The sequence below is a fragment of the Hemiscyllium ocellatum genome, unplaced genomic scaffold, assembly GCF_020745735.1.
Source record: "Hemiscyllium ocellatum isolate sHemOce1 unplaced genomic scaffold, sHemOce1.pat.X.cur. scaffold_3687_pat_ctg1, whole genome shotgun sequence".
NCBI classification, from domain to species: domain Eukaryota; kingdom Metazoa; phylum Chordata; class Chondrichthyes; order Orectolobiformes; family Hemiscylliidae; genus Hemiscyllium; species Hemiscyllium ocellatum.
The window spans coordinates 1-14072 of NW_026868567.1; the positions used below are offsets into that span (position 1 = coordinate 1).

The following is a 14072-nucleotide window of genomic DNA, read 5'->3' on the forward strand; positions in this document are numbered from 1 at the left end:
AAACAGGCGTTGAGCGATTCGAACATGGTACTCGTCAGTCGCATACCAAACATTGAAACTGACTGCGGGCTGGCCTGGCAAAGAGGATAAATGCGATGAGGCCCCAGTGAGATTTGAACTCACGCCCTCTGGTTTACGAGACCAGCGCTCTAACCGCTGAGCTATGGAGCCGGGCGAGCGGCCGCCGCGAACCTTTGGCTGATTGGGTAACAGCCCTCGCGTCACCGTCTGGACAGTTTGAACACTCTCTCTCCCCGTGCGCGCGTGGGTTTGCTCCGGCTGCTCCGGTTACAGAGATGTGCAGCTTCTGCGGGATTGGCCATGCTTCATTGTCCCATTGTGTACGGTGATTGTGCGGGCTCGATGGATTAGTCAGCATTCAATGTACAACGATGCAGTGTGCGGAATGGGTCTGGGTAGACTGCTCTCTGCAGGTCGGTGTTGACGAGATTAGAATAAATTAGATTGGCGACAGTGTGGAAACAGCCCTTCAGCCCAACAAGTCCACATCAACCCACCCAGACCCGTTTCTCTCTGAATAATGTACCTACGACTAGGGGCAATTTAGAATGGCCAATTCACACGACTTGCACGTCTTTAGACAGTGGGAGCGAACCGGAGCAAACCCACGCAGACTCTGGGCGAATGTGCAAACACGACACAGACAGTCCCCTAAAGCTGGAATCGTGACTGCGTCCCTAGTGCTGTGAGGCAGCAGTGCGAACCACTGAGCGGCTAGTTGGGCGGAATGGCCTGTTTCCAAACTGGAGGGATTCTATGCTTCTGTGATAGCTGAGAATCACCGGGAGACATGATTGGGAATGGTCATTCGGTCGCTTGGAGTGACTGAGGTCAGCGATCTCAAACTTTAATCGGTTCAGCGATCTCAAACTTTAATCGGTGAACACACACAGCCCCGTTCTTTGCCTGCAGAAGAAAGAAGTTGCAGGAAAACCTGCTCACCTGGTCGGAGACGAGAAATGAGAGGCGTTTCAGACATCAATTCCCAAAAGCAGCAGCTATGAGTCCAACAGGAGCGCCACCCGCCCCGCCGGTGGACGCTCGTGCTTCCAAGAAGCCGGTTGGACGACAAACGGGCGAGGAGCAATTTGAAGAACACACAGCGCTCCTCAGCGTCATACCACAAGACTGAGAGGCCCCAGTGAGATTTGAACTCACGACCTCTGGTTTACAAGACCAGTGCTCTAACCGCTGAGCTATGGAGCCAGGCGCCAGGTCGCTCAGCGGAACTTGGCTGACTGGTTAACACTGGCTGAGTCAGAACGCTTGGGACACAGGTTCCAATCGACCCTCGCGTCACCGTCTGAACGGTTTGAACATTCTCCCCGTGGGTTTGCTCCGGCTGCTCCGTTTACAAAGAAGTGTAGCTTCTGCGGGATTGGCCACGCTTCATTGTCCCATTGTGTACGGTGATTGTGCGGGCTCGGTGGATTAGTCAGCATTCAATGTAGAATGATGCAGTGCGCGGAATGGGCCTGGGTAGATTGCTCTCTGCAGGTCGGTGTTGACGAGATAAGAATATATGAGATTGGTGACAGTGTGGAAACAGGCCCTTCAGCCCAACAAGTCCAAACTGTTTCCAAACTGGAGGGATTCTGTGCTCCTGTGATATCTGAGAATCACCGGGAGACATCATCGGTCAGCGATCTCAAACTGAAATCGGTGAACACACACGGCCCCGTTCTTTGCCTGCAGAACAAAGAAGTTTTTGGATTTCAACTGAACGCTGTAAGTGACAAAAGCAGAAGTTGCAGGAAAGCTCAACTTGACAAAAGTAGCAGCTCTCAGTCCAACAGGGTTATTCGGGAGCGCGTCGCGTACCTCTGGTGTTTGGGGGTGAAAACTCGCCCTTCCTCAGAAGCCGCTTGGACCATAAACAGGCGTTGAGCGATTCGAACATGGTACTCGTCAGTCGCATACCAAACATTGAAACTGACTGCGGGCTGGCCTGGCAAAGAGGATAAATGCGATGAGGCCCCAGTGAGATTTGAACTCACGCCCTCTGGTTTACGAGACCAGCGCTCTAACCGCTGAGCTATGGAGCCGGGCGAGCGGCCGCCGCGAACCTTTGGCTGATTGGGTAACAGCCCTCGCGTCACCGTCTGGACAGTTTGAACACTCTCTCTCCCGTGCGCGCGTGGGTTTGCTCCGGCTGCTCCGGTTACAGAGATGTGCAGCTTCTGCGGGATTGGCCATGCTTCATTGTCCCATTGTGTACGGTGATTGTGCGGGCTCGATGGATTAGTCAGCATTCAATGTACAACGATGCAGTGTGCGGAATGGGTCTGGGTAGACTGCTCTCTGCAGGTCGGTGTTGACGAGATTAGAATAAATTAGATTGGCGACAGTGTGGAAACAGGCCCTTCAGCCCAACAAGTCCACATCAACCCACCCAGACCCGTTTCTCTCTGAATAATGTACCTACGACTAGGGGCAATTTAGAATGGCCAATTCACACGACTTGCACGTCTTTAGACAGTGGGAGCGAACCGGAGCAAACCCACGCAGACTCTGGGCGAATGTGCAAACACGACACAGACAGTCCCCTAAAGCTGGAATCGTGACTGCGTCCCTAGTGCTGTGAGGCAGCAGTGCGAACCACTGAGCGGCTAGTTGGGCGGAATGGCCTGTTTCCAAACTGGAGGGATTCTATGCTTCTGTGATAGCTGAGAATCACCGGGAGACATGATTGGGAATGGTCATTCGGTCGCTTGGAGTGACTGAGGTCAGCGATCTCAAACTTTAATCGGTGAACACACACAGCCCCGTTCTTTGCCTGCAGAAGAAAGAAGTTGCAGGAAAACCTGCTCACCTGGTCGGAGACGAGAAATGAGAGGCGTTTCAGACATCAATTCCCAAAAGCAGCAGCTATGAGTCCAACAGGAGCGCCACCCGCCCCGCCGGTGGACGCTCGTGCTTCCAAGAAGCCGGTTGGACGACAAACGGGCGAGGAGCAATTTGAAGAACACAGCGCTCCTCAGCGTCATACCACAAGACTGAGAGGCCCAGTGAGATTTGAACTCACGACCTCTGGTTTACAAGACCAGTGCTCTAACCGCTGAGCTATGGAGCCAGGCGCCAGGTCGCTCAGCGGAACTTGGCTGACTGGTTAACACTGGCTGAGTCAGAACGCTTGGGACACAGGTTCCAATCGACCCTCGCGTCACCGTCTGAACGGTTTGAACATTCTCCCCGTGGGTTTGCTCCGGCTGCTCCGTTTACAAAGAAGTGTAGCTTCTGCGGGATTGGCCACGCTTCATTGTCCCATTGTGTACGGTGATTGTGCGGGCTCGGTGGATTAGTCAGCATTCAATGTAGAATGATGCAGTGCGCGGAATGGGCCTGGGTAGATTGCTCTCTGCAGGTCGGTGTTGACGAGATAAGAATATATGAGATTGGTGACAGTGTGGAAACAGGCCCTTCAGCCCAACAAGTCCAAACTGTTTCCAAACTGGAGGGATTCTGTGCTCCTGTGATATCTGAGAATCACCGGGAGACATCATCGGTCAGCGATCTCAAACTGAAATCGGTGAACACACACGGCCCCGTTCTTTGCCTGCAGAACAAAGAAGTTTTTGGATTTCAACTGAACGCTGTAAGTGACAAAAGCAGAAGTTGCAGGAAAGCTCAACTTGACAAAAGTAGCAGCTCTCAGTCCAACAGGGTTATTCGGGAGCGCGTCGCGTACCTCTGGTGTTTGGGGGTGAAAACTCGCCCTTCCTCAGAAGCCGCTTGGACCATAAACAGGCGTTGAGCGATTCGAACATGGTACTCGTCAGTCGCATACCAAACATTGAAACTGACTGCGGGCTGGCCTGGCAAAGAGGATAAATGCGATGAGGCCCCAGTGAGATTTGAACTCACGCCCTCTGGTTTACGAGACCAGCGCTCTAACCGCTGAGCTATGGAGCCGGGCGAGCGGCCGCCGCGAACCTTTGGCTGATTGGGTAACAGCCCTCGCGTCACCGTCTGGACAGTTTGAACACTCTCTCTCCCGTGCGCGCGTGGGTTTGCTCCGGCTGCTCCGGTTACAGAGATGTGCAGCTTCTGCGGGATTGGCCATGCTTCATTGTCCCATTGTGTACGGTGATTGTGCGGGCTCGATGGATTAGTCAGCATTCAATGTACAACGATGCAGTGTGCGGAATGGGTCTGGGTAGACTGCTCTCTGCAGGTCGGTGTTGACGAGATTAGAATAAATTAGATTGGCGACAGTGTGGAAACAGGCCCTTCAGCCCAACAAGTCCACATCAACCCACCCAGACCCGTTTCTCTCTGAATAATGTACCTACGACTAGGGGCAATTTAGAATGGCCAATTCACACGACTTGCACGTCTTTAGACAGTGGGAGCGAACCGGAGCAAACCCACGCAGACTCTGGGCGAATGTGCAAACACGACACAGACAGTCCCCTAAAGCTGGAATCGTGACTGCGTCCCTAGTGCTGTGAGGCAGCAGTGCGAACCACTGAGCGGCTAGTTGGGCGGAATGGCCTGTTTCCAAACTGGAGGGATTCTATGCTTCTGTGATAGCTGAGAATCACCGGGAGACATGATTGGGAATGGTCATTCGGTCGCTTGGAGTGACTGAGGTCAGCGATCTCAAACTTTAATCGGTCAGCGATCTCAAACTTTAATCGGTGAACACACACAGCCCCGTTCTTTGCCTGCAGAAGAAAGAAGTTGCAGGAAAACCTGCTCACCTGGTCGGAGACGAGAAATGAGAGGCGTTTCAGACATCAATTCCCAAAAGCAGCAGCTATGAGTCCAACAGGAGCGCCACCCGCCCCGCCGGTGGACGCTCGTGCTTCCAAGAAGCCGGTTGGACGACAAACGGGCGAGGAGCAATTTGAAGAACACAGCGCTCCTCAGCGTCATACCACAAGACTGAGAGGCCCCAGTGAGATTTGAACTCACGATCTCTGGTTTACAAGACCAGTGCTCTAACCGCTGAGCTATGGAGCCAGGCGCCAGGTCGCTCAGCGGAACTTGGCTGACTGGTTAACACTGGCTGAGTCAGAACGCTTGGGACACAGGTTCCAATCGACCCTCGCGTCACCGTCTGAACGGTTTGAACATTCTCCCCGTGGGTTTGCTCCGGCTGCTCCGTTTACAAAGAAGTGTAGCTTCTGCGGGATTGGCCACGCTTCATTGTCCCATTGTGTACGGTGATTGTGCGGGCTCGGTGGATTAGTCAGCATTCAATGTAGAATGATGCAGTGCGCGGAATGGGCCTGGGTAGATTGCTCTCTGCAGGTCGGTGTTGACGAGATAAGAATATATGAGATTGGTGACAGTGTGGAAACAGGCCCTTCAGCCCAACAAGTCCAAACTGTTTCCAAACTGGAGGGATTCTGTGCTCCTGTGATATCTGAGAATCACCGGGAGACATCATCGGTCAGCGATCTCAAACTGAAATCGGTGAACACACACGGCCCCGTTCTTTGCCTGCAGAACAAAGAAGTTTTTGGATTTCAACTGAACGCTGTAAGTGACAAAAGCAGAAGTTGCAGGAAAGCTCAACTTGACAAAAGTAGCAGCTCTCAGTCCAACAGGGTTATTCGGGAGCGCGTCGCGTACCTCTGGTGTTTGGGGGTGAAAACTCGCCCTTCCTCAGAAGCCGCTTGGACCATAAACAGGCGTTGAGCGATTCGAACATGGTACTCGTCAGTCGCATACCAAACATTGAAACTGACTGCGGGCTGGCCTGGCAAAGAGGATAAATGCGATGAGGCCCCAGTGAGATTTGAACTCACGCCCTCTGGTTTACGAGACCAGCGCTCTAACCGCTGAGCTATGGAGCCGGGCGAGCGGCCGCCGCGAACCTTTGGCTGATTGGGTAACAGCCCTCGCGTCACCGTCTGGACAGTTTGAACACTCTCTCTCCCCGTGCGCGCGTGGGTTTGCTCCGGCTGCTCCGGTTACAGAGATGTGCAGCTTCTGCGGGATTGGCCATGCTTCATTGTCCCATTGTGTACGGTGATTGTGCGGGCTCGATGGATTAGTCAGCATTCAATGTACAACGATGCAGTGTGCGGAATGGGTCTGGGTAGACTGCTCTCTGCAGGTCGGTGTTGACGAGATTAGAATAAATTAGATTGGCGACAGTGTGGAAACAGGCCCTTCAGCCCAACAAGTCCACATCAACCCACCCAGACCCGTTTCTCTCTGAATAATGTACCTACGACTAGGGGCAATTTAGAATGGCCAATTCACACGACTTGCACGTCTTTAGACAGTGGGAGCGAACCGGAGCAAACCCACGCAGACTCTGGGCGAATGTGCAAACACGACACAGACAGTCCCCTAAAGCTGGAATCGTGACTGCGTCCCTAGTGCTGTGAGGCAGCAGTGCGAACCACTGAGCGGCTAGTTGGGCGGAATGGCCTGTTTCCAAACTGGAGGGATTCTATGCTTCTGTGATAGCTGAGAATCACCGGGAGACATGATTGGGAATGGTCATTCGGTCGCTTGGAGTGACTGAGGTCAGCGATCTCAAACTTTAATCGGTGAACACACACAGCCCGTTCTTTGCCTGCAGAAGAAAGAAGTTGCAGGAAAACCTGCTCACCTGGTCGGAGACGAGAAATGAGAGGCGTTTCAGACATCAATTCCCAAAAGCAGCAGCTATGAGTCCAACAGGAGCGCCACCCGCCCCGCCGGTGGACGCTCGTGCTTCCAAGAAGCCGGTTGGACGACAAACGGGCGAGGAGCAATTTGAAGAACACAGCGCTCCTCAGCGTCATACCACAAGACTGAGAGGCCCCAGTGAGATTTGAACTCACGACCTCTGGTTTACAAGACCAGTGCTCTAACCGCTGAGCTATGGAGCCAGGCGCCAGGTCGCTCAGCGGAACTTGGCTGACTGGTTAACACTGGCTGAGTCAGAACGCTTGGGACACAGGTTCCAATCGACCCTCGCGTCACCGTCTGAACGGTTTGAACATTCTCCCCGTGGGTTTGCTCCGGCTGCTCCGTTTACAAAGAAGTGTAGCTTCTGCGGGATTGGCCACGCTTCATTGTCCCATTGTGTACGGTGATTGTGCGGGCTCGGTGGATTAGTCAGCATTCAATGTAGAATGATGCAGTGCGCGGAATGGGCCTGGGTAGATTGCTCTCTGCAGGTCGGTGTTGACGAGATAAGAATATATGAGATTGGTGACAGTGTGGAAACAGGCCCTTCAGCCCAACAAGTCCAAACTGTTTCCAAACTGGAGGGATTCTGTGCTCCTGTGATATCTGAGAATCACCGGGAGACATCATCGGTCAGCGATCTCAAACTGAAATCGGTGAACACACACGGCCCCGTTCTTTGCCTGCAGAACAAAGAAGTTTTTGGATTTCAACTGAACGCTGTAAGTGACAAAAGCAGAAGTTGCAGGAAAGCTCAACTTGACAAAAGTAGCAGCTCTCAGTCCAACAGGGTTATTCGGGAGCGCGTCGCGTACCTCTGGTGTTTGGGGGTGAAAACTCGCCCTTCCTCAGAAGCCGCTTGGACCATAAACAGGCGTTGAGCGATTCGAACATGGTACTCGTCAGTCGCATACCAAACATTGAAACTGACTGCGGGCTGGCCTGGCAAAGAGGATAAATGCGATGAGGCCCCAGTGAGATTTGAACTCACGCCCTCTGGTTTACGAGACCAGCGCTCTAACCGCTGAGCTATGGAGCCGGGCGAGCGGCCGCCGCGAACCTTTGGCTGATTGGGTAACAGCCCTCGCGTCACCGTCTGGACAGTTTGAACACTCTCTCTCCCCGTGCGCGCGTGGGTTTGCTCCGGCTGCTCCGGTTACAGAGATGTGCAGCTTCTGCGGGATTGGCCATGCTTCATTGTCCCATTGTGTACGGTGATTGTGCGGGCTCGATGGATTAGTCAGCATTCAATGTACAACGATGCAGTGTGCGGAATGGGTCTGGGTAGACTGCTCTCTGCAGGTCGGTGTTGACGAGATTAGAATAAATTAGATTGGCGACAGTGTGGAAACAGGCCCTTCAGCCCAACAAGTCCACATCAACCCACCCAGACCCGTTTCTCTCTGAATAATGTACCTACGACTAGGGGCAATTTAGAATGGCCAATTCACACGACTTGCACGTCTTTAGACAGTGGGAGCGAACCGGAGCAAACCCACGCAGACTCTGGGCGAATGTGCAAACACGACACAGACAGTCCCCTAAAGCTGGAATCGTGACTGCGTCCCTAGTGCTGTGAGGCAGCAGTGCGAACCACTGAGCGGCTAGTTGGGCGGAATGGCCTGTTTCCAAACTGGAGGGATTCTATGCTTCTGTGATAGCTGAGAATCACCGGGAGACATGATTGGGAATGGTCATTCGGTCGCTTGGAGTGACTGAGGTCAGCGATCTCAAACTTTAATCGGTGAACACACACAGCCCCGTTCTTTGCCTGCAGAAGAAAGAAGTTGCAGGAAAACCTGCTCACCTGGTCGGAGACGAGAAATGAGAGGCGTTTCAGACATCAATTCCCAAAAGCAGCAGCTATGAGTCCAACAGGAGCGCCACCCGCCCCGCCGGTGGACGCTCGTGCTTCCAAGAAGCCGGTTGGACGACAAACGGGCGAGGAGCAATTTGAAGAACACAGCGCTCCTCAGCGTCATACCACAAGACTGAGAGGCCCCAGTGAGATTTGAACTCACGATCTCTGGTTTACAAGACCAGTGCTCTAACCGCTGAGCTATGGAGCCAGGCGTCAGGTCGCTCAGCGGAACTTGGCTGACTGGTTAACACTGGCTGAGTCAGAACGCTTGGGACACAGGTTCCAATCGACCCTCGCGTCACCGTCTGAACGGTTTGAACATTCTCCCCGTGGGTTTGCTCCGGCTGCTCCGTTTACAAAGAAGTGTAGCTTCTGCGGGATTGGCCACGCTTCATTGTCCCATTGTGTACGGTGATTGTGCGGGCTCGGTGGATTAGTCAGCATTCAATGTAGAATGATGCAGTGCGCGGAATGGGCCTGGGTAGATTGCTCTCTGCAGGTCGGTGTTGACGAGATAAGAATATATGAGATTGGTGACAGTGTGGAAACAGGCCCTTCAGCCCAACAAGTCCAAACTGTTTCCAAACTGGAGGGATTCTGTGCTCCTGTGATATCTGAGAATCACCGGGAGACATCATCGGTCAGCGATCTCAAACTGAAATCGGTGAACACACACGGCCCCGTTCTTTGCCTGCAGAACAAAGAAGTTTTTGGATTTCAACTGAACGCTGTAAGTGACAAAAGCAGAAGTTGCAGGAAAGCTCAACTTGACAAAAGTAGCAGCTCTCAGTCCAACAGGGTTATTCGGGAGCGCGTCGCGTACCTCTGGTGTTTGGGGGTGAAAACTCGCCCTTCCTCAGAAGCCGCTTGGACCATAAACAGGCGTTGAGCGATTCGAACATGGTACTCGTCAGTCGCATACCAAACATTGAAACTGACTGCGGGCTGGCCTGGCAAAGAGGATAAATGCGATGAGGCCCCAGTGAGATTTGAACTCACGCCCTCTGGTTTACGAGACCAGCGCTCTAACCGCTGAGCTATGGAGCCGGGCGAGCGGCCGCCGCGAACCTTTGGCTGATTGGGTAACAGCCCTCGCGTCACCGTCTGGACAGTTTGAACACTCTCTCTCCCCGTGCGCGCGTGGGTTTGCTCCGGCTGCTCCGGTTACAGAGATGTGCAGCTTCTGCGGGATTGGCCATGCTTCATTGTCCCATTGTGTACGGTGATTGTGCGGGCTCGATGGATTAGTCAGCATTCAATGTACAACGATGCAGTGTGCGGAATGGGTCTGGGTAGACTGCTCTCTGCAGGTCGGTGTTGACGAGATTAGAATAAATTAGATTGGCGACAGTGTGGAAACAGGCCCTTCAGCCCAACAAGTCCACATCAACCCACCCAGACCCGTTTCTCTCTGAATAATGTACCTACGACTAGGGGCAATTTAGAATGGCCAATTCACACGACTTGCACGTCTTTAGACAGTGGGAGCGAACCGGAGCAAACCCACGCAGACTCTGGGCGAATGTGCAAACACGACACAGACAGTCCCCTAAAGCTGGAATCGTGACTGCGTCCCTAGTGCTGTGAGGCAGCAGTGCGAACCACTGAGCGGCTAGTTGGGCGGAATGGCCTGTTTCCAAACTGGAGGGATTCTATGCTTCTGTGATAGCTGAGAATCACCGGGAGACATGATTGGGAATGGTCATTCGGTCGCTTGGAGTGACTGAGGTCAGCGATCTCAAACTTTAATCGGTCAGCGATCTCAAACTTTAATCGGTGAACACACACAGCCCCGTTCTTTGCCTGCAGAAGAAAGAAGTTGCAGGAAAACCTGCTCACCTGGTCGGAGACGAGAAATGAGAGGCGTTTCAGACATCAATTCCAAAAGCAGCAGCTATGAGTCCAACAGGAGCGCCACCCGCCCCGCCGGTGGACGCTCGTGCTTCCAAGAAGCCGGTTGGACGACAAACGGGCGAGGAGCAATTTGAAGAACACAGCGCTCCTCAGCGTCATACCACAAGACTGAGAGGCCCCAGTGAGATTTGAACTCACGACCTCTGGTTTACAAGACCAGTGCTCTAACCGCTGAGCTATGGAGCCAGGCGCCAGGTCGCTCAGCGGAACTTGGCTGACTGGTTAACACTGGCTGAGTCAGAACGCTTGGGACACAGGTTCCAATCGACCCTCGCGTCACCGTCTGAACGGTTTGAACATTCTCCCCGTGGGTTTGCTCCGGCTGCTCCGTTTACAAAGAAGTGTAGCTTCTGCGGGATTGGCCACGCTTCATTGTCCCATTGTGTACGGTGATTGTGCGGGCTCGGTGGATTAGTCAGCATTCAATGTAGAATGATGCAGTGCGCGGAATGGGTCTGGGTAGACTGCTCTCTGCAGGTCGGTGTTGACGAGATTAGAATAAATTAGATTGGCGACAGTGTGGAAACAGGCCCTTCAGCCCAACAAGTCCACATCAACCCACCCAGACCCGTTTCTCTCTGAATAATGTACCTACGACTAGGGGCAATTTAGAATGGCCAATTCACACGACTTGCACGTCTTTAGACAGTGGGAGCGAACCGGAGCAACCCCGCAGACTCTGGGCGAATGTGCAAACACGACACAGACAGTCCCTAAAGCTGGAATCGTGACTGCGTCCCTAGTGCTGTGAGGCAGCAGTGCGAACCACTGAGCGGCTAGTTGGGCGGAATGGCCTGTTTCCAAACTGGAGGGATTCTATGCTTCTGTGATAGCTGAGAATCACCGGGAGACATGATTGGGAATGGTCATTCGGTCGCTTGGAGTGACTGAGGTCAGCGATCTCAAACTTTAATCGGTTCAGCGATCTCAAACTTTAATCGGTGAACACACACAGCCCGTTCTTTGCCTGCAGAAGAAAGAAGTTGCAGGAAAACCTGCTCACCTGGTCGGAGACGAGAAATGAGAGGCGTTTCAGACATCAATTCCCAAAAGCAGCAGCTATGAGTCCAACAGGAGCGCCACCCGCCCCGCCGGTGGACGCTCGTGCTTCCAAGAAGCCGGTTGGACGACAAACGGGCGAGGAGCAATTTGAAGAACACAGCGCTCCTCAGCGTCATACCACAAGACTGAGAGGCCCCAGTGAGATTTGAACTCACGACCTCTGGTTTACAAGACCAGTGCTCTAACCGCTGAGCTATGGAGCCAGGCGCCAGGTCGCTCAGCGGAACTTGGCTGACTGGTTAACACTGGCTGAGTCAGAACGCTTGGGACACAGGTTCCAATCGACCCTCGCGTCACCGTCTGAACGGTTTGAACATTCTCCCCGTGGGTTTGCTCCGGCTGCTCCGTTTACAAAGAAGTGTAGCTTCTGCGGGATTGGCCACGCTTCATTGTCCCATTGTGTACGGTGATTGTGCGGGCTCGGTGGATTAGTCAGCATTCAATGTAGAATGATGCAGTGCGCGGAATGGGCCTGGGTAGATTGCTCTCTGCAGGTCGGTGTTGACGAGATAAGAATATATGAGATTGGTGACAGTGTGGAAACAGGCCCTTCAGCCCAACAAGTCCAAACTGTTTCCAAACTGGAGGGATTCTGTGCTCCTGTGATATCTGAGAATCACCGGGAGACATCATCGGTCAGCGATCTCAAACTGAAATCGGTGAACACACACGGCCCCGTTCTTTGCCTGCAGAACAAAGAAGTTTTTGGATTTCAACTGAACGCTGTAAGTGACAAAAGCAGAAGTTGCAGGAAAGCTCAACTTGACAAAAGTAGCAGCTCTCAGTCCAACAGGGTTATTCGGGAGCGCGTCGCGTACCTCTGGTGTTTGGGGGTGAAAACTCGCCCTTCCTCAGAAGCCGCTTGGACCATAAACAGGCGTTGAGCGATTCGAACATGGTACTCGTCAGTCGCATACCAAACATTGAAACTGACTGCGGGCTGGCCTGGCAAAGAGGATAAATGCGATGAGGCCCCAGTGAGATTTGAACTCACGCCCTCTGGTTTACGAGACCAGCGCTCTAACCGCTGAGCTATGGAGCCGGGCGAGCGGCCGCCGCGAACCTTTGGCTGATTGGGTAACAGCCCTCGCGTCACCGTCTGGACAGTTTGAACACTCTCTCTCCCCGTGCGCGCGTGGGTTTGCTCCGGTGCTCCGGTTACAGAGATGTGCAGCTTCTGCGGGATTGGCCATGCTTCATTGTCCCATTGTGTACGGTGATTGTGCGGGCTCGATGGATTAGTCAGCATTCAATGTACAACGATGCAGTGTGCGGAATGGGTCTGGGTAGACTGCTCTCTGCAGGTCGGTGTTGACGAGATTAGAATAAATTAGATTGGCGACAGTGTGGAAACAGGCCCTTCAGCCCAACAAGTCCACATCAACCCACCCAGACCCGTTTCTCTCTGAATAATGTACCTACGACTAGGGGCAATTTAGAATGGCCAATTCACACGACTTGCACGTCTTTAGACAGTGGGAGCGAACCGGAGCAAACCCACGCAGACTCTGGGCGAATGTGCAAACACGACACAGACAGTCCCCTAAAGCTGGAATCGTGACTGCGTCCCTAGTGCTGTGAGGCAGCAGTGCGAACCACTGAGCGGCTAGTTGGGCGGAATGGCCTGTTTCCAAACTGGAGGGATTCTATGCTTCTGTGATAGCTGAGAATCACCGGGAGACATGATTGGGAATGGTCATTCGGTCGCTTGGAGTGACTGAGGTCAGCGATCTCAAACTTTAATCTGGTGAACACACACAGCCCCGTTCTTTGCCTGCAGAAGAAAGAAGTTGCAGGAAAACCTGCTCACCTGGTCGGAGACGAGAAATGAGAGGCGTTTCAGACATCAATTCCCAAAAGCAGCAGCTATGAGTCCAACAGGAGCGCCACCCGCCCCGCCGGTGGACGCTCGTGCTTCCAAGAAGCCGGTTGGACGACAAACGGGCGAGGAGCAATTTGAAGAACACAGCGCTCCTCAGCGTCATACCACAAGACTGAGAGGCCCCAGTGAGATTTGAACTCACGACCTCTGGTTTACAAGACCAGTGCTCTAACCGCTGAGCTATGGAGCCAGGCGCCAGGTCGCTCAGCGGAACTTGGCTGACTGGTTAACACTGGCTGAGTCAGAACGCTTGGGACACAGGTTCCAATCGACCCTCGCGTCACCGTCTGAACGGTTTGAACATTCTCCCCGTGGGTTTGCTCCGGCTGCTCCGTTTACAAAGAAGTGTAGCTTCTGCGGGATTGGCCACGCTTCATTGTCCCATTGTGTACGGTGATTGTGCGGGCTCGGTGGATTAGTCAGCATTCAATGTAGAATGATGCAGTGCGCGGAATGGGCCTGGGTAGATTGCTCTCTGCAGGTCGGTGTTGACGAGATAAGAATATATGAGATTGGTGACAGTGTGGAAACAGGCCCTTCAGCCCAACAAGTCCAAACTGTTTCCAAACTGGAGGGATTCTGTGCTCCTGTGATATCTGAGAATCACCGGGAGACATCATCGGTCAGCGATCTCAAACTGAAATCGGTGAAACACACACGGCCCCGTTCTTTGCCTGCAGAACAAAGAAGTTTTTGGAT

The 14072-nt window shown here is 53.2% G+C and overlaps 12 non-coding genes across 12 annotated transcripts; all 12 read right to left on the reverse strand.

The window, feature by feature from the left end:
• Nucleotides 1-98: 98 nt before the first annotated feature.
• trnat-cgu (transfer RNA threonine (anticodon CGU)) lies at nt 99-171 on the reverse strand. The gene has a single exon. It is a non-coding gene; the product is annotated as a tRNA-Thr (tRNA).
• Nucleotides 172-1154: 983 nt separating this feature from the next.
• Nucleotides 1155-1227, reverse strand: trnat-ugu (transfer RNA threonine (anticodon UGU)). The gene has a single exon. It is a non-coding gene; the product is annotated as a tRNA-Thr (tRNA).
• A 766-nt stretch (nt 1228-1993) lies between these two features.
• On the reverse strand, nt 1994-2066 carry trnat-cgu (transfer RNA threonine (anticodon CGU)). Its single transcript has one exon. It is a non-coding gene; the product is annotated as a tRNA-Thr (tRNA).
• Nucleotides 2067-3860: 1794 nt separating this feature from the next.
• On the reverse strand, nt 3861-3933 carry trnat-cgu (transfer RNA threonine (anticodon CGU)). The gene has a single exon. It is a non-coding gene; the product is annotated as a tRNA-Thr (tRNA).
• A 1819-nt stretch (nt 3934-5752) lies between these two features.
• trnat-cgu (transfer RNA threonine (anticodon CGU)) lies at nt 5753-5825 on the reverse strand. The gene has a single exon. It is a non-coding gene; the product is annotated as a tRNA-Thr (tRNA).
• A 956-nt stretch (nt 5826-6781) lies between these two features.
• Nucleotides 6782-6854, reverse strand: trnat-ugu (transfer RNA threonine (anticodon UGU)). The gene has a single exon. It is a non-coding gene; the product is annotated as a tRNA-Thr (tRNA).
• A 766-nt stretch (nt 6855-7620) lies between these two features.
• Nucleotides 7621-7693, reverse strand: trnat-cgu (transfer RNA threonine (anticodon CGU)). The gene has a single exon. It is a non-coding gene; the product is annotated as a tRNA-Thr (tRNA).
• Nucleotides 7694-9489: 1796 nt separating this feature from the next.
• On the reverse strand, nt 9490-9562 carry trnat-cgu (transfer RNA threonine (anticodon CGU)). The gene has a single exon. It is a non-coding gene; the product is annotated as a tRNA-Thr (tRNA).
• A 980-nt stretch (nt 9563-10542) lies between these two features.
• On the reverse strand, nt 10543-10615 carry trnat-ugu (transfer RNA threonine (anticodon UGU)). Its single transcript has one exon. It is a non-coding gene; the product is annotated as a tRNA-Thr (tRNA).
• Nucleotides 10616-11621: 1006 nt separating this feature from the next.
• On the reverse strand, nt 11622-11694 carry trnat-ugu (transfer RNA threonine (anticodon UGU)). Its single transcript has one exon. It is a non-coding gene; the product is annotated as a tRNA-Thr (tRNA).
• A 766-nt stretch (nt 11695-12460) lies between these two features.
• trnat-cgu (transfer RNA threonine (anticodon CGU)) lies at nt 12461-12533 on the reverse strand. The gene has a single exon. It is a non-coding gene; the product is annotated as a tRNA-Thr (tRNA).
• A 957-nt stretch (nt 12534-13490) lies between these two features.
• On the reverse strand, nt 13491-13563 carry trnat-ugu (transfer RNA threonine (anticodon UGU)). The gene has a single exon. It is a non-coding gene; the product is annotated as a tRNA-Thr (tRNA).
• Nucleotides 13564-14072: the final 509 nt, after the last annotated feature.